This window comes from Schistocerca piceifrons, chromosome 1 (genome assembly GCF_021461385.2).
Source record: "Schistocerca piceifrons isolate TAMUIC-IGC-003096 chromosome 1, iqSchPice1.1, whole genome shotgun sequence".
Classification (NCBI taxonomy): Eukaryota; Metazoa; Arthropoda; class Insecta; order Orthoptera; family Acrididae; genus Schistocerca; species Schistocerca piceifrons.
Window position 1 is genome coordinate 1,051,738,688 of NC_060138.1, and position 23,235 is coordinate 1,051,761,922.

General features: G+C 41.2%; 1 protein-coding gene across 1 annotated transcript in view; it reads left to right on the forward strand.

The window, feature by feature from the left end:
• The window catches only part of LOC124796481 (guanylate cyclase 32E), an 823,982-nt gene that overhangs the window by 350,439 nt on the left and 450,308 nt on the right, over positions 1-23,235 (forward strand). The window lies entirely within an intron of this gene.

Here is a 23,235-nt window from a genome sequence, read left to right on the forward strand (position 1 = left end):
TCTCCCCAATCCTATTCAATACCTTCTCATTAGTTACGTTATCTACCCATCTAATCTTCAGCATTCTTCTGTAGCACCACATTTCGAAAGCTTCTATTCTATTCTTGTCTAAACCATTTATCCTCCATGTTTCACTTACATACATGGCTACTCTCCATACAAATACTTTCAGAAACGACTTCCTGACACTTAAATCTGTACTCGATGTTAACAAATTTCTCTTCTTCAGAAACGCTTTCCATGCCATTGCCAGTCTACATTTTATATCCTCTCTACTTCGACCATCACCAGTTATTTTTCTCCCCAAATAGCGAAACTCCTTTACTACTTCAAGTGTCTCATTTCCTAATCTAATTCCCTCATCATCACCCAACTTAATTCGACTACATTCCATTATCCTTGTTTTGCTTTTGTTGATGTTCATCTTATATCCTCCTTTCAAGACACTGTCCATTCCGTTCAACTGCTCTTCCAAGTCCTTTGCTGTCTCTGACAGAATTACAATGCCATCGGCGAACCTCAAAGTTTTCATTTCCTCTCCGTGGACTTCAATACCTACTCCGAATTTTCCTTTTGTTTCCTTTACTGCTTGCTCAATATACAGATTGAATAACATCGGGGATAGGCTACAACCCTGTCGCACTCCCTTCCCAACCACTGCTCCCCTTTCATACCCCTCGACTCTTATAACTGCCATCTGGTTTCTGGCACCTCTAGAATTTGAAAGAGAGTATTCCAGTCAACATTGTCAAAAGCTTTCTCTAAGTCTACAAATGCTAGAAACGTAGGTTTGCCTTTCCTTAATCTATTTTCTAAGATAAGTCGTAGGGTCAGTATGCCTCATGTGTTCCAATATTTCTACGGAATCCAAACTGATCTTCGCCGAGGTCGGCTTCTACCAGTTTTTCCATTCGTCTGTAAAGAATTCGCGTAAGTATTTTGCAGCTGTGACTTATTAAACTGATAGTTGGTAATTTTCACATCTGTCAGCACCTGCATTCTTTGGGATTGGAATTATTATATTTCTCCAGTCTCGTACATCTTGCTCACCAGATGGTAGAGTTTTGTCAGGACTGGCTCTCTCAAGGCCGTCACTAGTTCTAATGGAATGTTGTCTACTCCTGGGGCCTTGTTTCGACTCATGTCTTTCAGCGCTCTGTCAAACTCTTCACGCAGTATCGTATCTCCCATTTCATCTTCATCTACATCCTCTTCCATTTCCATAATATTGTCCTCAAGTACATCGCCCTTGTATAAACCCTCTGTATACTCCTTCCACCTTTCTGCCTTCCCCTCTTTGCTTAGAACTGGGTTTCCATCTGAGCTCTTGATATTCATACAAGTGGCTCTCTTTTCTCCAAAGGTCTCTTTAATTTTCCTGTAGGCAGTATCTATCTTACCCTAGTGAGATAAGCCTCTACATCCTTACATTTGTCCTCTAGCCATGCCTGCTTAGCCATTTTGCACTTCCTGTCGATCTCATTTTTGAGACGTTTGTATTCCTTTTTGCCTGCTTCATTTACTGCATTTTTATATTTTCTCCTTTCATCAATTAAATTCAATATTTTTGTTCTGTTACCCAAGGATTTCTACTAGCCCTCGTCTTTTTACCTACTTGATCCTCTGCTGCCTTCACTACTTCATCACTCAGAGCTACCCATTCATCTTCTACTGTATTTCTTTCCCCCATTCCTGTCAATTGTTCCCTTATGCTGTCCCTGAAACTCTGTACAACCTCTGGTTTAGTCAGTTTATCCAGGTCCCATCTCCTTAAATTCCCACCTTTTTGCAATTTCTTCAGTTTTAATCTACAATTCATAACCAATAGATTGTGGTCAGAGTCCACATCTGCCCTTGGTAATGTCCTACAATTTAAGACCTGGTTCCTAAATCTCTGTCTTACCATTATATAATTTATCTGATACCTTTTAGTATCTCCAGGATTCTTCCAGGTATACAACCTTCTTTTATGATTCTTGAACCAAGTGTTAGCTATGATTATGCTCTGTGCAAAATGCTAACAGACGGCTTCCTCTTTCATTTCTTAGCCCCAATCCATATTCACCTACTACTTTTCCTTCTCACCCTTTTCCTACTGTCGAATTCCAGTCACCCATGACTATTAAATTTTCGTCTCCCTTCACTGCCTGAATAATCTTATCATATATAAGGGAAATGTTTTCGGCAAAAATCTCGGAAGGTTGTGGAGTGAATTACAATTAATATTTACTCGATACTCGAACATTTAGACATATATTCTACACATAGTTAAATTTCTTATAGATACTGCAAAATATATTAGTATCGTTAGCAATAAATTCTAATAAGTTGTTGACCGTATTTTACAAAACATATACAGATTTGCTGCTAAAACTGACTGCGAGAATAAAAATCTGTGCTGTGGTGTGCAGTGAAAATGTGCAGTTAAGTTTTCTTTCTTGCAGTCAGCATTAACTCAGGGCATTTAAACCGTTATACAAATTGTTTCTCGTATACATTCTTCTTCTTTAAGATTAAAGAAGAAGAATGTATAATGTTAAACAAAATTTTTATACACGTCAACGTGTATATCATTTTATTTCTCGCATCCAGGTTTAACAGAAAATAGGAAAGTTATATTTATGGTTTGTTGGATCATGATTATAATACTGCTACGGAATCTGAACCATCCAAAACATTGTAATCCTACACTTTCGCAGATTAAAGCCATTCGAAATACTGTCACTGAAGATATTATCCTTAAAGTTCTAGAAACTGGAGAGGTTTCTCCTATTCCCAACATACCAATGATCGCAGCTGGTTTTCCCATTCATTTTAAGTGCCTTTAGTACTTCAAGAAGATTTCTTTTCCAACGGCTATAAACAAGACTCAAAGTCAGAGAGAGGGGGGAAGAGGTGGTGACAGACAGGGGAGAAGAAGTGGACACAGAGAGGAGCAAGGGTGAGGTGAAAAGAGTGCCGGGGAAGAGGAGAACCACAGAGTGATGAAGAAGGATGTAAAGGACAGAGGAAGGAAGGAGGAGCAGACGAGGAAGAGGAGGAGAAGGAGAAGATGAAAAAATAGAAGGTGGAGGAGGAGACTAGGAGATACATTCAGTTCTCATGCAGATTTATCGATTGCGAAGCATTGCCGTTTTCGATAGCGTGACATATTCGCAGCTTCCTTTACGAAATGATTTCATCCGTTTAGTTCTCTTTCCAACACCTCTGTGAATAACTTTTGTTTCTTCTTTTTGCAGTTTTCTCTTTAATTTTACAACGATATCGTACCATCGACTATTTCAGTCCCTTTAGCGGCGTTGTAGAAGCAACTGAGACTCAATAAATGTTCGATACCATCGAAGAGTTAAACATAACCGTTCAAGTAGCACGTAAGTTGTGTCCCACTTATCTTGACCACCTCTAATAACACTTTTCCCAGAACTAAAATAAAAAAGGATCAACTAAATGCTATTTAACACATCAAATGAATTCACAATTGCGAATGACTACCGTCAGCTGTACAACGGAATGTAGACAACGAAAATTTGTGCCGGACCAGGACAAAAACCTGGATTTCCCACTTACTGCGAGCGGTCGCCTTACCCTTTTTTTTTCTATATTGTTCGTTGAATTTGTTCGTGGCGGACGACCGATGACACTTGTTCAGGTTGTTCGTTGATACGTTCACTCAGTTTTTTTCTTACACAGGGTAGCTAAGCCCTCTGACCGAACACGCTGAGCTACTGTGCTGGCATACCATTTGGCTATCCGTGCACGACTCATGGGTAGACTCAAACTTCCATATGTCGTCAGCTATGCGTCACTGTCCTTATTTGCAATTGCGAATTCATTTTATGTGTTTCGTAACGGCTGTGGTCGCCACAGTGCCTGTTCCTTTGAACATGCAATGTTATTTAGCTACCAGTGGGACATTAACCAGCAATAGAGTCTTTCTGGTAACTTTCTTCATTACTAACATATGATGTATAAACAGCATTCTATGTTTTTCATTCTGCTATCTACTTCCTCTCTTCGAGACCTGTTGAAAATCGTATTGCTGCTTACCATTTACGTAAACCCGAGCTTATTTAATATTTACCACAAAACCGATTTTGATTTTCTAGTTCTAGCACACAGTGTAGTTACTGGTGGTAACACAACTAGCCCGCTTGCTGGAGTTGACAATAAACAGATGAAAACAGAAGGAGAATATACGCCGGTCTTTTAGTCAACTGTCTACAGTAGAAAGTTTTTGTGAGTACAGTGTACAGCAATGAAGAGAAGGTAAAAATGGCACTTATCTATGGAGAATGTAAGTTAGCAGAACACTAACAGGAAAAATGTCTCTTTTATTTACAATGTAGGTACTGCTAGCACAAGTGTACTTTAAACGATTTCTTGTGTACAGTACAGACAGTCCTTGATTAAAAACTGCATCGTCATTACGATTGTTTTACCATGGTTGAAGGTAGATGTAATGCCGCACAGGCAGAGGAAATGTATAGAGAGCGGTTTTCTGACAAGAACCCATCTTCGCGACGAGTGTTCTCTTGTCTTGTTGTGACCTACATCTACATCTACATCTACATCCACATCCATACTCCGCAAGCCACCCGACGGTGTGTGGCGGAGGGTACCTTGATTATCTCTATCGGTTCTCCCTTCTATTCCAGTCTCGTATTGTTCATGGAAAGAAAGATTGTCAGTATGCCTCTGTGTGGGCTCTAATCTCTCTGCTTTTATCATCATGGTCTCTTCGCGAGATATACGTAGGAGGGAGTAATATACTGCTTGACTCCTCGGTGAAGGTATGTTCTCGAAACTTCAGCAAAAGCCCGTACCGAGATACTGAGCGTCTCTCTTGCAGAGTCTTCCACTGGAGTTTATCTATCATCTCCGTAACGCTTTCGCGATTACTAAATGATCCCGTAACGAAGCGCACTGCTCTCCGTTGGATCTTCTCTCTCTCTTATATCAACCCTATCTGGTACGGATCCCACACCGGTGAGTCGTATTCAAGCAGTGGGCGGATAAGTGTACTGTAACCTACTTCCTTTATTTTCAAACTGCAATTCCTTAGGATTCTTCCAATGAATCTCAGTATGGCATCTGCTTTACCGACTATTAGTTTTATATGATCATCCCATTTTAAATCACTCCTAATTCCTACTCCCAGATAATTTTTGGAATCAAGTGCTTCCATTTGCTGACCTGCTATATTGTAGCTAAACGACAAACAATCTTTCTTTCTATGTATTCGCAGCACATTACACTTGTCTACATTGAGATTCAATTGCCATTCCTTGCACCACGCGTCAATTCACTGCAGATCCTCCTGCATTTGAGTACAATTTTCCATTGTTACAACTTCTCGCTATACTACAGCATCATCCGCAAATAGTCTCAGTGAACTTACGATGTTATTCACAAGGTCATTTATATACATTGTGAATAGCAACGGTCCTACGACACTCCCCTGCGGCACACCTGAAATCACTCTTACTTCGGAAGACTTCTCTCCATGAGAATGACATGCTGAGTTCTGTTATCTAGGAACTCTTCAGTTCAATCACACAATTTGTCTGATAGTCCATATGCTCTTACTTTGTTCATTAAACGACTGTGGGCAACTGTATCAAACGCCTTGCAGAAGTCAAGAAACACGGCATCTACCTATGGCTCTAGTGGACGAGCAGCACGAGCTCGGTTTCACACGATCGTCTTTTTCGAAACCCATGCTGATTCCTACATTACACTGCCTGATAGCGGAGGTCGACAAATTTGCACCCCAGATCTCCGCAGAATCGTCTGAGCCTCTGGTTTAAGCCTTCCACTGGGCTCCGAACCAGAGGACCGCGATCAGTTCTGGGAACGACACTACAAATAGTTAGCTCGGATTCACCCCACGAGCGAGGTTTTCCGCCTTCACCAACTCCGCCAGCCACCTGTATGACCTCTGAACCCAGACAGCAGGAGTCATTGGTGCCGACATGAGCAACAATTTGCAGACGGATGCAGCCAGTGCTCTCTATAGCCGCCGGCAGAGCCTCCTCCACATCTCGGATGAGACCCCCCGGCAGGCAGACAGAGTGAACACTGGCCTTCTTCCCCGACCTTTCCACTATTTCCCTAAGGGGATCCATCGCCCTCCTAACATTTGAGCTCCCAATCCCTAATAAACCCCTATCCCCATGTGCCTGCTCGGACCTTGCTAAAGGAGGCGCCACATGTCCACTCACAGGCAGAGAGGGCGAAACCACACGGCTAGCCTCCACATCGAGCCTCCGCCTCGTGCGACGCGAACGCCGTTGAACCCGCCACTCCCCTTGGGGAAAGGGTGGCCAAACCGCACCCGGTACCCGCAAAGATGTCTCGACAACAGGGACCGTGGGTGAAGCATATAACACCTGGGGTAGGCCATGCGACGCACTAGACTCTCCACTGCCACTACAATCCGAGACAGTAGCCTGAAGACGGCTGACCAAGGCCATAAGCACGTTCAGCTGTTCGTGGCCAGCTCCTCCTGCGTCCTTAGACAGCAGACACACATCCTATCCATCCTAAGAAATCAACAATTTACTGTATATTGTTAAGTAATCAACTCTAAACTAGACTGCTAATTCACTAAAATCGGCTGATAGCTGACTAAATTGTGGTTACTAGACACTTTTTGTTGGAAGCTATGAAAATAAGCACTAACTGTCTCTGGACTGTATTCAAAACAAACACGAAACCTGTGGAACTCTGTTACTAGTACTCGAAAATTAAAGCTTCCTAAAAGCAAAAACACACGGAAAAAGAAGTGACAAGTAAGAAAAACACAGTTAATACTTAAATTTACGTAGCTTGCTGCACAGGAGATATGAATCAGAAGGCAGTTACGACGACACTGGCAGTACTCCAGACCCTTAGCGAAAGGGGAAGTTTCAGCCTCAGGTAACTCAGTCGCCGTGGAACCCGTACACACAAAACAGTCAAGTTCTCTTCTCTCTTCTGTTGCAGTGAATCCACACAGGAGCACGCGACACCTTGAACAGGGTACTGATAGTCCTAAAACCAGGATTCTAATACATCATCGGCATCACCAGTTCCATCCATAACATACACATAAACCTAGAGAGTTGCGTGGGAATCGTTTCGAGGGTCGGGTTTGTCGGTGGGCACATCAACAAATCCTCGTAATCCCTAAACTTCTTCTGCGATGTTCTTTTTACAAATGAATGATCCTTTTCTAACAAAGGACAGGTAAACATGCGTTAATAGTTCATCGACAGACTACCAAGCCTTAACCAGGCGGAGCATCAGCGCCAATGGAGACTTAATGTGCGGAATGCTTGGTACGGATAATACTGGCCTCTTTCATCAGTCGTAAACGGCAGATCATACGCCAACTTTCTCACAGATATTCTTCCTCGTATTCTGAATGAAGTGGCGCTAAGAACAAGAATGCTTGCGTCTTAGCAACATGATGGACGTCCAGAAAGTAATGCCTTGCCTATTCGTCGTGCTCTGAACCGAAGGTATCCTGCCCTTCTGGATTTCTACTATTATTACTATTGCTACTATCATTATTATTATTATTTGTGATGCATGAAATACGTCATCTATCGTGATATTACTGCTAAGGAGAACTTGCAACATTTACTTGTTTGTAATTCACTGCAGCAGACATCACTGGAAACAGCGATGAATATTGTGGAACAAAAGCAAACTGGTGCTTTTCATTTATTATTTGAACTAACCCGTGGACCATAGTATCTCTGTCCATGGTCACCACCTTGGGCACCTATGAATTTTATGCGACATTTTTGCACATAATGGATTATATTGCTGCAAAATGGTAGTAAGGATCACCGTTTCTCTTTCTTAATAAGTTGAATGTTGTGTTTACGTGAATGTGTGATACGTTTTTGAACAGGTCTTGAGAAGAGGAAGTGAATTACCAAATAAAAAATTCAGGATGCTATTTCAAAAGACATACTGCTGTTCATATTTTATTAACAAAGTTGAAAGAAAGGCAATCGTTTTGGTTAATGTTCTCCTGGTAGCCAAATCCACATTTGATTCATCAATTTTTAATTTTCTTCCTGTATGGAAAGTTAAATGGGTTGGTCAAAATAAATGCTACACTCTGTATATCATCAAGGTGCTTCTTCCGAAGTGACTATCAACCCGATTTGTTCCAACCTAGAAGCGACCAACTCTCCTTCAACAGAGTGTTGGTAAATTCTGGTTCAAAACTTCTTGTATAGGAGAGTGAATACTTGCTACAACCACTTGAAAAATGTTGGTAACGTGAACACTTTTACAAGCAATTTATCAAGCATGGCCCAGTACATCACCTGTTTTACAATTCTACTCATTAAAAGCCAAAGAAACAAAAAAGGAAACTTGATAGGTTTCATAAACACCGTGCCACTTCCACTTCGGGTGTGCAGCACCTCTTTGAACCAGCACAGTCACGCCTGCTGACGGTGAAGATATCCCTTTCTCGAAGCCGTTGCGTCACTGTGACGAAAATGGCATGCTGCGATGGAGTCGGACGTTGTGGATAACGATCTCGATAAAGGCAACAAGCAGCTCTTCCATTACCGTGAGCTTCACCATACAGAGGAGTCATGTCGATGTATTCTGCAGATCTGTACTCACTCATGTTGGTCTGACAATCACAGACACGTGAACGAGACTCGAACGAGGTCAGAGAGGTGGGATAGACGTCAAATGACATGAACTGATCTGACATAAGCATCCCCTACCGTGACTACCCGTTGCATATCTATCTAGCAAACATGTTTTTAAACGGCTCTAGCATGGAAACGATACGTTTCCGGACATGGGTTCAAATTCAAAATAATGTGTACTTAGGCCCCTCAACAAGCCTGTAACGGGGATGTCCGAACACCCTGTATTAATATTAACTACTGCGTTGGTGTGCGCATTGTGTGGACAGATCATTGCTACGTACGGCAGCTGTTGAATGAGACTGAATATCATATTCAAAATACAAAGTGATGAAAGCACAGCTCAGCACAAGAGTTAAAAGTGACAATGGTGACTCTATATTAAAAATTCAGGTTCTCTTTTCATCGCAGCTTCTTTGTGAGGATCTCGGAAATTAATCAAGCCCGTGCTTCCATTTTTCGGCAGCGAGCATATCGAAATGTGCCCCGAGTAGAGCACCACCAGCCATGCTTGTAATGTAAAACAGTGTGGCAGAACTTTACTTAATTAAGGACGCGCCGGTGCCTTCGGGGTTCGGATTATGTGGATGTAATCAAAATACATGCCGTGTTCTGGCTGTGCAGGAGCTGCAATATCATAAGAAAAACCTTCAATGCATACGAGAAAAACTTTACTGGAACATCCTTAATCCCTCTGAGCCATATACACGTAATTTTATACGTGTTTCTGAAGCAATTTACATCGCGATAATGAATTTACAGTGGCTCTGTATCATTTTTACGAGACTCAGTTCTGTCGCTTAATGAGATAGCATTTCATACATCGCCATCCGTAATTTCTTTAATGACATTTAAATTCGTTCTTACTTTTTTTTAGCTTTTATTTCCAGCACATTAAATATAATAGCTTCCAGTGGATGCCACTACTTCACAGATTAACTCACAACGAATACTAGAAATAATTGCCGTTCAAATTTTTGACGGTTACGCAAGACACGTGGCAAAATAGTTCTCTCTTTAAATTTTCTTATTGACCGGTGTCTCCTGGGAGTGTGAAACTTCCTAAGCTTATTTTAAGAACTACGGCAACTAGCTACATTTATTTGTACTAAAACTTAATTAATGATTTCATTACAGCTGATGAAGTATTTTCGTAAACTTTGGGCCGTTCCTTTGTTAGTAAGACTCTCAGTCAGATTTTCATTTACGGTTTCCATAGATCATCTGCTCGATTGTTTTGGTAATCACGTGAAACAAATGTTTTTAAAGATTTTTGTGTACTTATTTCGTTAGCGTGTATGGATTTATGTTGATCTATTGCAGAGCACCGTATATCACTTTGACTTAAATTTCGTAGAAATCATACCCCACTTAAATGACAAAGGAAACACTTTTGTTTTCTGTTATTGACATTCAGCCAGGGTTTAATTAAATATTCGTCTATGGAACAGAAGTAGTGCAGAGGAAATTACTTGAGATTAGACATAAAATTTGCTTTGCTATCACACGCACTTTTTATTTCATTGAGCAAACAATCAACGGTTTCTAACTATTTTTGCTGCGATAGTCTCCGCAGCTGAGTGGTAAGCGCGAATAACTGCCATGCGGAGGATCCGGGTTCGATTCCTGGAAGTGCCAAGGAATTTTCGTTGGTGGGAGTACTGGAACATGAGGCAAGTGGAGTTGCTTCTTTAGCTAGGAGTAGCGGCTCCAGGTCGCGAAAAACCGGCATCGGACAGTAGAGCGGCCTGCCCCATCCCCATCCCATGACGTCATTGGCAGAGGATGACACGGTGGTCGGTAGGTAACGACTGATCCGCCAGGGCTTGTGGACGAAGCTTACGTAAGCTTTACTTGCAAGGAGTCCACAGCCATGACATACTTCTTGAATGATATCAAATTGACGCATTGCCTATTATTACGGGGGATTAACCCAACCTTTTTTCCTTGAACTGTTCACTATTACATATTTACGGCTGTGTGGCCTTTCTCATATGACTGCAAAAATCATAAAATCTAAAGTATTAAGCAACCATTGCTTTTTAGTAGTCAGTATAAAAATAAATAGAAAATAAAATAACATTAAAAGTGCCGGGTGATCGCCGGCCGGAATGGCCGTGCGGTTCTAGGCGCTACAGTCTGGAACCGAGCGACCGCTACGGTCGCAGATTCGAATCCTGCCTCGGTCATGGATGTGTGTGATGTCCTTAGGTTAGTTAGGTTTAATTAGTTCTAAGTTCTAGGCGACTGATGACCTCAGAAGTTAAGTCGCATAGAGCTCAGAGCCATTTGAACCAGTACCGGATGATCAAAAAGTCAGTATAAATTTGAAAACCTAATAAACCACGGAATAATGTAGATAGAGACGTAAAAATTGACACACGTGCTTGGAATGATATGGGGTTTTATTAGCTCAAAAAAAAAAAAAACGAAGTATTGCTGGACGCGTGAAAGATCTCTTGCGCGCGTCGTATGGTGATCGTGTGCTCAGCCGCCACTTTCGTCATGCTTGGCCTCCCAGGTCCCCAGACCTCAGTCGGTGCGATTATTGGCTTTGGGGTTACCTGAAGTCGCAAGTGTATTGTGATCGACCGACATCTCTAGGGATGCTGAAAGACAACATCCGACGCCAATGCCTCACCGTATCTCCGGAGATGCCTTACGGTGCTGTTCACAACATTATTCCTCGACTACAGCTATTGTTGAGGAATGATGGTGGACATATTGAGCATTTCCTGTAAAGAACATCATCTTTGCTTTGTCTTATTTTGTTATGCTAATTATTGCTATTCTAATCAGATGAAGCGCCATCTGTCGGACAGTTTTTGAACTTTTGTATTTTTTTTTTTTTGTTCTAATAAAACCCCATGTCATTCCAAGCACGTGTGTCAATTTGTACCTCTCCATCTACATTATTCCGTGATTTATTAAGTTTTCAAATTTATACCGACTTTTTGATCACCCGGTATATACTTGAGGTATGATCAGCGTACTTGCCTGTGTCACACCATTGTAAAAGCAGAGCTTGATTGACTTGATTCACACTAATTTTATAAATAATGAAGTAATTCAGCTACGCTTTCAAGACTATAACAGTGAACCAATTTTGATGAAATTTGATATGGAAATAGCTTGAACGCTGAGGAAAAAAGTAGGCAACTTTACAAAATACACGGTACAATACTTTTATTGATTTGAAGAATATAACGTGAATTATGGAACAGTGATTATTCTTCGTAAGAGATATATACTGAGCTTTGAACTTTATTATATTTGTGAAAATGCTTTTATTGTTTGATAAGGCTCTATATAATACGATGCACTGTAATGAATTCAATGCTTATTCAATCTTCTAGGTTTGAGTCCTCCCTCGGGCATGGGTGTGTGTGTTGTCCTTAGCCTAAGTTAGTTTAAGTTAGATTAAGTAGTGTGTAAGCTTAGGGACCGATGACCTCAGCAGTTTGGTCCCATAAGACCTTACCAAAATTCTTGTCCTGTTGGCATAGCCGTGTTTCCACTGCATGACTCACACTCTCGTCATTTCCAAAGTATGTTCCCCATAGAGAATCTTTAAGCGGCCCAAAGAGTTATGAGGGAATGATGTCCAACCCAATTTGGTTCAAATGGTTCAAATGTCTCTGAGCACTATGGGACTTAACATCTAAGGTCATCAGTCCCCTAGAACGTAGAACTACTTAAACCTAACTAACCGAAGGACATTACACACATCCATGCCCGAGGCAGGATTCGAACCTGCAACCGTAGCAGTCGCGCGGTTCCGGACTGAAGCGCCTAGGACCGCTCGCCCAACCCAATTTGGCGATGTGTTTCCGGGTTCTCAGGTTTGTGTGTGGGCGTGCATTATCGTGTTGAAGCAAGATTTCTCCCGGATTCTTGTCCGATCAGACATGTCGGAAACGGTTCTTGCGTTTACTCAGCGTCTTCATGTATGCCTCTGAATTGATGGTTGGTCCTCTTGGCATCACATCCACGAGACGAACGCCGTCACAATCCCAGAAGACTGTCACCATAACTTTTCCGGCAGAGGGGGTTCTCTTGAATGAGAATGCCTTTTTGTTAGCGGCGCAAAGTGGTGCACCATGCTTTCGTCCTCCGTAGCGACCCGTGTCAGATAGGTCTTTCAGTCAGCCTCAGAATGCTCCAACAATTCAGATTTCTTTTAATCTTGAGGTGCCCTGTGAGCATTCGTGGAATACATTGTGAGAACCTCTTTGAATATCCGAGAGTCTCGATCATTGCAGACGCACTTCCAATGCTGACCGACAACTGTAGTGCCAATTCTCGAGTTCTGATTACCGGTCGACAAGATTCAGCACGTCTGGAGCAGTGGCGATAGGACGCAGCGAGCATGGCTGATTATGGCGCTCTGTTTCTGCATTTCCTGAGGCTGTAATGTTTTTTACCCATCGCCCAAATGTACTCCTATCAACTGCACCATCGCCATACACTGTACACAAAGGTTTATGGATGTTCACCAAAGTTTCTTTTTCTGCAAACAAGAAATCAATAACAACTCGCTGCTTGTAACGTGGCTCGTATGTAGACGCCATTTTCACACTGTACTAAGGCTCTGCCATCTGCCAGAACAGCCCTAAATTTCACCGTCTCACAAAACAAACATAAAATGTGAAGCACGAGCAAGGACGTTTGTCTATATAAATTAATGGCTTTTTATAAAAACGTTGGGCACTAGTTATTGAACGACCCTCATATCTTCACATGCTGAAAACATAGATTTTACCTGCCATCCGAGAGTTTTTTGGAAATGAAAGATTTTACCTAAGACTATAGGCTCTTCCCCTCACAAAAATAGCGATGTCAGAGCCTACTTGGACGAAAATGTACCTGGACGATGTACAAGTCGAAGAGTACCCACCACGGTCTCCAGACCTTATACCTCTTAACTTCTATTTATGGAAACCTTGAAAAATGTAGTATATTAAGAGGAGCCAGTTACACTGAACGAGCTACTAGAAACCATCGAAGTGTCCTGTGTGGTTATCACACCGACAGTGTGACAGCCGTAGTTCGGTCAACAATTCAGCGGCATCGACGATGTTTGGCAGCCAGTGGGGGCCACTTTGAATGAATGGTAATGGTACGTCGTTTTTCTCCATTGATGTTAAATATCGGAAAGTGTCTCCATTTTTCTGGACCGGTCTGTATCTGCTCTGGCATGGATGAAGCACTCGCTTTTCGACAACTGGTGCCTGAAATGCGCCCTCCTTGCCTCTTTAAATTTCTAATTAATAATTTCCCCAGTTGGGATTATTTACACTTCCTGATGTTGTCTACGGTAGATACGTGTTTTAACAACATATTATTTAAATATTGATTCTCTATTACAGTAAATAAAGCTTGTAAGGTTTTGATAAGAAGTACTTTGGTTAATCATTGTCTTCTCTGCTTTATGTTGTTGTTCTATCCGCTAATAGCAAATTAACTTCCTTTCAACTAGGTAAATTTCCATCATTTTGTAGCCAAAATATAGTACCATATCTAGGTCTTAATTCTAAGAAGCGCATAATCACTCACATTTTGTAAAAACTTCGAAAATATTGAACATAACACTTCAGAAACCTCCATATGAAGTATTTATACTGAAACCCACGTATTATTTCCATTTCAGCCCAGTAGCTTCAAATTTCAGTGGATGTGAAATTTCGGTAAACCATCGGTAACATGTCATGTACCAAACATAACTGTACAGAAATTTCTACACAATAATTTCATACCAAAACACGAATGCTATTAAAATTTCAATTCTAGATATTCAGATTTCAGTGGACATACAACTTGTTTAAAATACAGATTTTTGTGAATTTCTTGAACTGAAGGGATTCAGTCTTAAAATTACTTACGTTTACATTTTTCTGAACGACGTTACTAAATTATCAAAATTTTAGTAGGCCGTTGCGCAGGAGTATACCGACACGTCCACTCAAATATCGCGACACGTTCCCTCAAATAGCCCTCGTGTTCGGCTCACAGCACTTAGTGAGGGAAAGCTGCAGTCCCGTTCTCTGCCGGCGTTAACTCGCACCTGCCGATTGCTATTCAGTGTACTCACTTCCCAACAAACGGGCAAGACACTGCCCTAAAACCGCAAGAAACCGGTTTCGGGTTACAAACCGGTGCAGAGTTTTAACTTGTCACAAATGCTCGTAGCAACTGCCAAAGACTAAATATGTGTCATCTAAGGCGCATTACTGATTCCAACCAACAATAATTTTAACACATAAGCTTCTAGCTAACCAAAGATGAAACGTTGAAGTCAAATGTAATTTGTCGATCTCATTCCTATCTATTGAAGTCCTAAATACAGTAAAAAAATTAAAGCTCCAGAACTTTATAATAATTTTCTTACTCTGTATCTGCAGCAGTAACATTCCTAGCTAGCTAATGAGATGGGAAAGTTTGGCAATAACAGTGGAATGAAAATTGTCGCATAGTTTTTACAACTCGGAGAAGTTTCGGCACCGCCCAGACTACAATAGGCTTTAAATTAAACAGTCGTAACTGAGATTGTTTTACTATACGCGGCTACACACTCGCTACTAACGGAAAACTTTTCAAATATTCGTGGGCCGCTATAAAGTTTTATTTGTCGAGTTCAGATGTGAACTTGAATATAAAATGCGCTTACTTGAAGCATCTGTATGCTTCTAGAAACGGCTTATTATTAAAAGTCAGAGAATTTATCTGCAGTAGACGGCAACAACATCTGGAGCAAACTAATTAAAAATTGTATGACAATAAGTTCATCTCAGGTAACCAAGACGAGTGTTACAGCCAACATATCACCGCTTCTGTAATTACTCGTACTAGAAATACACCTGTTGGATAGTTCTTATAGACGTTTATTTTGATGTATATTCTGTGAAAGCTCTATCACTATTTCATATCTCTGCAGAAAAGGGAGCGAATTTATTGTAAGTCGAACGCAATTTTTTATACAGGGTATTACACTTCCTCGATTCACCGCCATGATTTCATACGGGATACTCTACCTGTGCTGCTAGAAAATGTGCCTTTACAAGTAGGACACGACGTGTGGTTCATGCACGATGGAGCTCCTGCACATTTCAGTCGAAGTGTTCGTACGCTTCTCAACAACAGATTCGGTGACCGATGGATTGGTAGAGGCGGACCAATTCCATGGCCTCCACGCTCTCCTGACCTCCACCCTCTTGACTTTCATTTATGGGGGCATTTGAAAGCTCTTGTTTACGCAACCCCGGTACCAAATGTAGAGACTCTTCGTGCTCGTATTGTGGACGGCTGTGATACAATACGCCATTCTCCAGGGCTGCATCAGTGCATCAGGGATTCCATGTGACGGAGGGTGGATGCATGTATCCTCGCTAACGGAGGACATTTTGAACATTTCCTGTAACAAAGTGTTTGAAGTTACGCTGGTACGTTCTGTTGCTGTGTGTTTCCATTCCATGATTAATGTGATTTGAAGAGAAGTAATAAAATGAGCTCTAACATGGAAAGTAACATATTTTCTTTCATTGTGTGTGAGGAATGTTTCCTGAATGTTTGGCCGTACTTTTTTGTAACACCCTGTATATGGTGTAAAAGAATGTTAGATAATCAGAGGATAGCGCTTGTGCCCCTTCGCGTCAAGAATAAGCACAAATGTCTCTAGGAAAATATAAAATTGGGTGGACAAGACTTCCTAATGCCAAACCTGGAAATTTGCAGTCGAAGTGATCAATGGACAAATATTTTCTAGCAGCTTGGTATCTCTTACAGTGACATACCACAAATATAAAGAAGAGCACACTGAAAACCTCTCTTCAGAATAGGATTTTCACCTACCTCGAGATGACTGGGTGTTTGTGTTGTCCTCATCATTTCGCCATCATTCGTGTAAGAAGCGATATTGGATTGAGCAATGGCTGGGAATTTGTACGGGCGCTCATAACCGCGCAGTTCAGCGCCTCACAGACCAAACACCATCATCATCATCATCATCATCATCACCATCTCTTCAGAATAGAAATTACTTTCGTTGCTGCACAATAAAAACCGATTCGACACTAAATTTTAATACTTTAGAAGCTCACGGCATAAATAAGGTACCGGTAATCTTAAGAAAAAAGAATTGCGTGATTTCTGTTCGGTGTGGAAGCGTCAGTTGAAGAACTACGCTACAACCATTTTCACGAGCTACGTTGCTGTTTGATACGAATGCAAGCGCTTGCACGTGAACGCGACGTGTGGTATGAAAATTTTCTAAATTTGAAAAATATTTCAAGTGTTTTAATGCCTGATATAGCTTTTTGTGCCTAACCCTAGACATTCCGAAATGATTGACGCGTAAGTTACTCTACATAATACAACACATCGGGGAAACGAAGAATAGTGTCATCTGTAAAATATGGTAAAAGATACTTAGTGGAGATCCGAGAAACATTCACATCTACTTCGATGAAACTCTGCAGCATGCGAAAGGACTAGATGGAAATCATACATGCACAATTTACTCTGCATACGATTTCTTATACTGTATTTGTCATTTCTGTTTGAATGCTATTAAGGGAGGAGAAATACTTATTTTCGTTTTTGTAAGTGACTGTCAGTGAATATTATTAGGTCGATGCGTAAGTTCGAAGCGTTTTTGTTTTGCATGTCAGTGTTCCGGTTGCTATGAGTTTATTTATCAACTGTCAGTTTTTATTTGTTGTGCACTGTTGCTGTTTGAGTTTACGTGTTGTCATTTTGTTATATGGAGACAATGTGTGGAGCTGTGGACACTAGAAAATGGAGTGCGAAATGTAGAAATCGGAACATTTCCGGTATATTTTTCTGTTTGAGTTCAGTAGAGTAACAGCAGCAGAGGCAGCCAGCAACATATACGCCGTGTACGGGGATAATGCCAGAGCACGGAAAGAAAATGGTTTTCTCGTTTTGAGGAGGATCGTTTCGACATTTGTGACTCTCAACTTTCAAGAAGAACTTCCGGGGCTCGATGAAGATCGTTTAAACTCATTAATCCACAACGATCCACGTCAGTGTACTCGATAACGCAAATGTGATGAAGTGCGATCATTCCACGATCGTGCAACGTTTTCAGGGGGTGGAGAAGAATCAGAATTAGGGTTTATGGCTACCTCTCAGCCAAAATCACAAGAATCTGCAGGTGGCCTTCTCTGGTTGCTTGTCCGCAATTGGCTCGTGAACAACACCGATGATTCCTATCCTATATCATTACTGATGACGATAAAGGGTGCCTTTGTGCTAACATTTGGAAAATAAAGGAAAGGCTGAGCCCAAACAAAGCAGCAACTCCCCGTACAAAGATTTGCACTCATTCACAAACGATAACGTTATGCATCTGGTGGAACAGTGATGGTGCGGTGATGGTGCGGTTTAACCATCAATGCTGACATTTATTGTCAACAACTGAGGCGTCCTCAGATGCAGTCCAGGAACAACAACAAGGGAGGCTACGTGAAGTGATGCTACTCCATGATAACGACCGCCCGCATTCTGCTAGACTGACTAAAAACACTATACAGGAGTTGGATTGGGATGTCATTTCACTCCCACCTCATTTATTTCATCTTGCGCCTTTAGATTTTCGACTTTTCCGCCCCCTATCGAACAACCTTCAAGGAATTTCCTTTCCGAATGAAAATGTACTCCGAACATGGCTCGATGAATTCTTCCCCTCAAAACCAAGTGTTTTCTTCAGTCGCGAATCAAAATGTCACGCCAACTTTGGCACACTATTGTAAATAGTGAACGAGAATGTATTATTGATGACTTGTCTCTGTGATGTGTATCTTCTGAGTTTATTTAACTTATGGAAAAACGCTACGATTATGCAGCAACTGAATACGTGTGATAGTGCTGCAAACTAATTATACAAATGGTATTGATTCTAGAGAGAGAACATCACATTTGTTAAACTCCTGTAAGACAAATATACTCTAACTTGATAGAAAAAAGTAAAGCACATTTTCGATAATATTTCGGATAGTATTTTCCAACTGTAATTAAATTGTCTTCTAATTATTCAGTAGTGTGTGCTAATAGTGACCCTTGACACCCGTGCCCAGTGCATTTAGAGAAAAACGTCACATAATATATTTTACTGTTGTCAGTTTTGTTTAAAAAAAGCAAATTCTTCTAGCCAAGATATTCTTCTGCGCTTAAATAAACAGAACATAAAATAGCCGCTGAACTGAAGAGACAAACCATTTACCGTCGAATAAAAGGCTCAAAAATAGAAAACTAAACGTGCAAGAGGCTAGTAGTAGTAGAAATTATAACAGTACTTGATAAAAATCTAAATTGGGGAAGACAAAGTAGATATCATGACTGAACTGAAGAGGTCGATGGAAGAAAATGCTACCCCTAAGAGTATATTTTGTGTTATTGCATGCTGTATATTGGGTTAAATTCAAAGGCATAACATGTAAACACATCAGTGTGTTGGTCGTTTATGCTCTGCGTCGAACAGTGGTCCCGCAAACACGAAACCTAATTTACTGCATGATGTTTTCCGCACGTCGTAGCCTCAAGCTAAGTGGACTACAAGTGTCAGTACAGATTAACCTTTTAGCGCCCAAGCGTCCCCACTTCGACGCCTGACCTGTTGTCCAGGAGGAAACCAGCATTAATGGCTTGCTCTAGCCACCTGCACTAGGAAGCACTACCCAACCCAAACACATACGACCTGTAATAGCTGTAATTATTAGTCTGGAAATGACGTAAATTCAGTACACCATCCTGAGTCACCAATGGAATTATCTTCACTTATAATCGTTGCACCCTGTATATGTGCGGGAGAGAGATAATGAGCTGTCGCAGAAAATTAATTTTAAAAGACGATTGCTAGATGGGTCTATTGAGATCTGACATTACTGATGTTCCGAAAATTATTTGTTATTGTTGAAAGAATGGTAGCTCAGAAACTAGCTGAATAAGTTTATCTATAGATGGTGTAAAGAAAAAATGGAAATTTCGTTGATCACTTTTTTAGCAGTTTCGTGATTGCATAAATCAAAAACAAAAACGTAAAATTTGGTGAATGAAAACAATGGAATGAACAGAAACGAAACATCGGAACAAATTCTGATGTTTCATGTTGGAAAACAAATGGAAATATCGTTCAGAAATTTGTTTGTCTAGGTTGATGGTAAAACAGTTTGAGAGGGAAATTATAAATTGCAAAGATGGCGACACTTTCACTTGCTTCGTTCATTCTATGACAAACATTTGATGTGATTCTGAATTCGCTCACGTAGAACTTTATTTGTATGTACCACCGTCAATTGTATTATTTTAAGTAAAGTACTTGGCGAGCGTATTTGAATCTCGTTTCGTTAACAGAAAGGTCAGTTTTAAAGTATGGTTGAGTTTACGGAATTTGTCGCTATTGAAGAAACCCCTGGCACTGTTCTCAACCCGGAAGATTATGCTGAAGATTATGTTGTAATTAAAGTACGTGGTGAAGGTTATCAGTTATTTAGAATGTATACAAGTATTTTTTTTATTTAGAAGGCAAAGGTGATGTTGATCCATTTTTGGAAAAACGAGGCCCACGAGGCACGTTTATTTTAACAGATGAGGAGTCATTTTTCAGTCAAAGAGATGTTGTTACAAAGCTCTTTAGTTAGATCTGCGAGAACGACTAGTAGATTCAAAGGTATCATTTTTAAACATGGCATTGTAATTGTCAACTGTCGAAGCTGCGTTGGTAAAGTACCGGAACTTCAGGCGCTGATAGTAAGCACCGAAGCTGAAATCGTTATAGGTACAGAAAGCTGGCTTAAGCCAGAGATAAATTCTGCCGAAATTTTTACAAAGGTACAGACGGTGTTTAGAAAGGATAGATTGCATGCAACCGGTGGTGGAGTGTTCATCGCTGTTAGTAGTAGTTTATCCTGTAGTGAAGTAGAAGTGGATAGTTCCTGTGAATTATTATGGGTGGAGGTTACACTAAACAACCGAACTAGGTTAATAATTGGCTCCTTTTACCGACCTCCCGACTCAGCAGCATTAGTGGCAGAACAACTGAGAGAAAATTTGGAATACATTTCACATAAATTTTCTCAGCATGTTATAGTCTTAGGTGGAGATTTCAATTTACCAGATATAGACTGGGACACTCAGATGTTTAGGACGGGTGGTAGGGACAGAGCATCGAGTGACATTATACTGAGTGCACTATCCGAAAATTACCTCGAGCAATTAAACAGAGAACCGACTCGTGGAGATAACATATTGGACCTACTGATAACAAACAGACCCGAACTTTTCGAATCTGTATGTACAGAACAGGGAATCAGTGATCATAAGGCCGTTGCAGCATCCCTGAATATGGAAGTTAATAGGAATATAAAAAAAGGGAGGAAGGTTTATCTGTTTAGCAAGAGTAATAGAAGGCAGATTTCAGACTACCTAACAGATCAAAACGAAAATTTCTGTTCCGACACTGACAATGTTGAGTGTTTATGGAAAAAGTTCAAGGCAATCGTAAAATGCGTTTTAGACAGGTACGTGCCGAGTAAAACTGTGAGGGACGGGAAAAACCCACCGTGGTACAACAACAAAGTTGGGAAACTACTGCGAAAGCAAAGAGAGCTCCACTCAAAGTTTAAACGCAGCCAAAACCTCTCAGACAAACAGAAGCTAAACTATGTCAAAGTTAGCGTAAGGAGGGCTATGCGTGAAGCGTTCATTGAATTCGAAAGTAAAATTCTATGTACCGACTTGACAGAAAATCCTAGGAAGTTCTGGTCTTACGTTAAATCAGTAAGTGGCTCGAAACAGCATATACAGACACTACGGGATGATGATGGCATTGAAACAGAGGATGACACGCGTAAAGCTGAAATACTAAACACCTTTTTCCAAAGCTGTTTCACAGAGGAAGACCGCACTGCAGTTCCTTCTCTAAATCCTCGCACAAACGAAAAAATGGCTGACATCGAAATAAGTGTCCAAGGAATAGAAAAGCAACTGGAATCACTCAATAGAGGAAAGTCCACTGGACCTGACGGGATACCTATTCGATTCTACACAGAGTACGCGAAAGAACTTGCCCCCCTTCTAACAGCCGTGTACCGCAAGTCTCTAGAGGAACGGAGGGTTCCAAATGATTGGAAAAGAGCACAGATAGTCCCAGTCTTCAAGAAGGGTCGTCGAGCAGATGCGCAAAACTATAGACCTATATCTCTTACGTCGATCTCTTGTAGAATTTTAGAACATGTTTTTTGCTCGCGTATCATGTCATTTCTGGAAACCCAGAATCTACTATGTAGGAATCAACATGGATTCCGGAAACAGCGATCGTGTGAGACCCAACTCGCCTTATTTGTTCATGAGACCCAGAAAATATTAGATACAGGCTCCCAGGTAGATGCTATTTTTCTTGACTTCCGGAAGGCGTTCGATACAGTTCCGCACTGTCGCCTGATAAACAAAGTAAGAGCCTACGGAATATCAGACCAGCTGTGTGGCTGGATTGACGAGTTTTTAGCAAACAGAACACAGCATGTTGTTATCAATGGAGAGACGTCTACAGACGTTAAAGTAACCTCTGGCGTGCCACAGGGGAGTGTTATGGGACCATTGCTTTTCACAATATATATAAATGACCTAGTAGATAGTGTCGGAAGTTCCATGCGGCTTTTCGCGGATGATGCTGTAGTATACAGAGAAGTTGCTGCATTAGAAAATTGTAGCGAAATACAGGAAGATCTGCAGCGGATAGGCACTTGGTGCAGGGAGTGGCAACTGACCCTTAACATAGACAAATGTAATGTATTGCGAATACATAGAAAGAAGGATCCTTTATTGTATGATTATATGATAGCGGAACAAACACTGGTAGCAGTTACTTCTGTAAAATATCTGGGAGTATGCGTACGGAACGATTTGAAGTGGAATGATCATATAAAACTAATTGTTGGTAAGGCGGGTACCAGGTTGAGATTCATTGGGAGAGTGCTTAGAAAATGTAGTCCATCAACAAAGGAGGTGGCTTACAAAACACTCGTTCGACCTATACTTGAGTATTGCTCATCAGTGTGGGATCCGTACCAGGTCGGGTTGACGGAGGAGATAGAGAAGATCCAAAGAAGAGCGGCGCGTTTCGTCACTGGGTTATTTGGTAACCGTGATAGCGTTACGGAGATGTTTAATAAACTCAAGTGGCAGACTCTGCAAGAGAGGCGCTCTGCATCGCGGTGTAGCTTGCTCGCCAGGTTTCGAGAGGGTGCGTTTCTGGATGAGGTATCGAATATATTGCTTCCCCCTACTTATACTTCCCGAGGAGATCACGAATGTAAAATTAGAGAGATTAGAGCGCGCACGGAGGCTTTCAGACAGTCGTTCTTCCCGCGAACCATACGCGACTGGAACAGGAAAGGGAGGTAATGACAGTGGCACGTAAAGTGCCCTCCGCCACACACCGTTGGGTGGCTTGCGGAGTATCAATGTAGATGTAGATGTAGATCAGTGACACTGCTCAACAAATTCGGCCAAGGAAACTGAAAATACCTATACAGCATCATGAAAGGAATTGGAA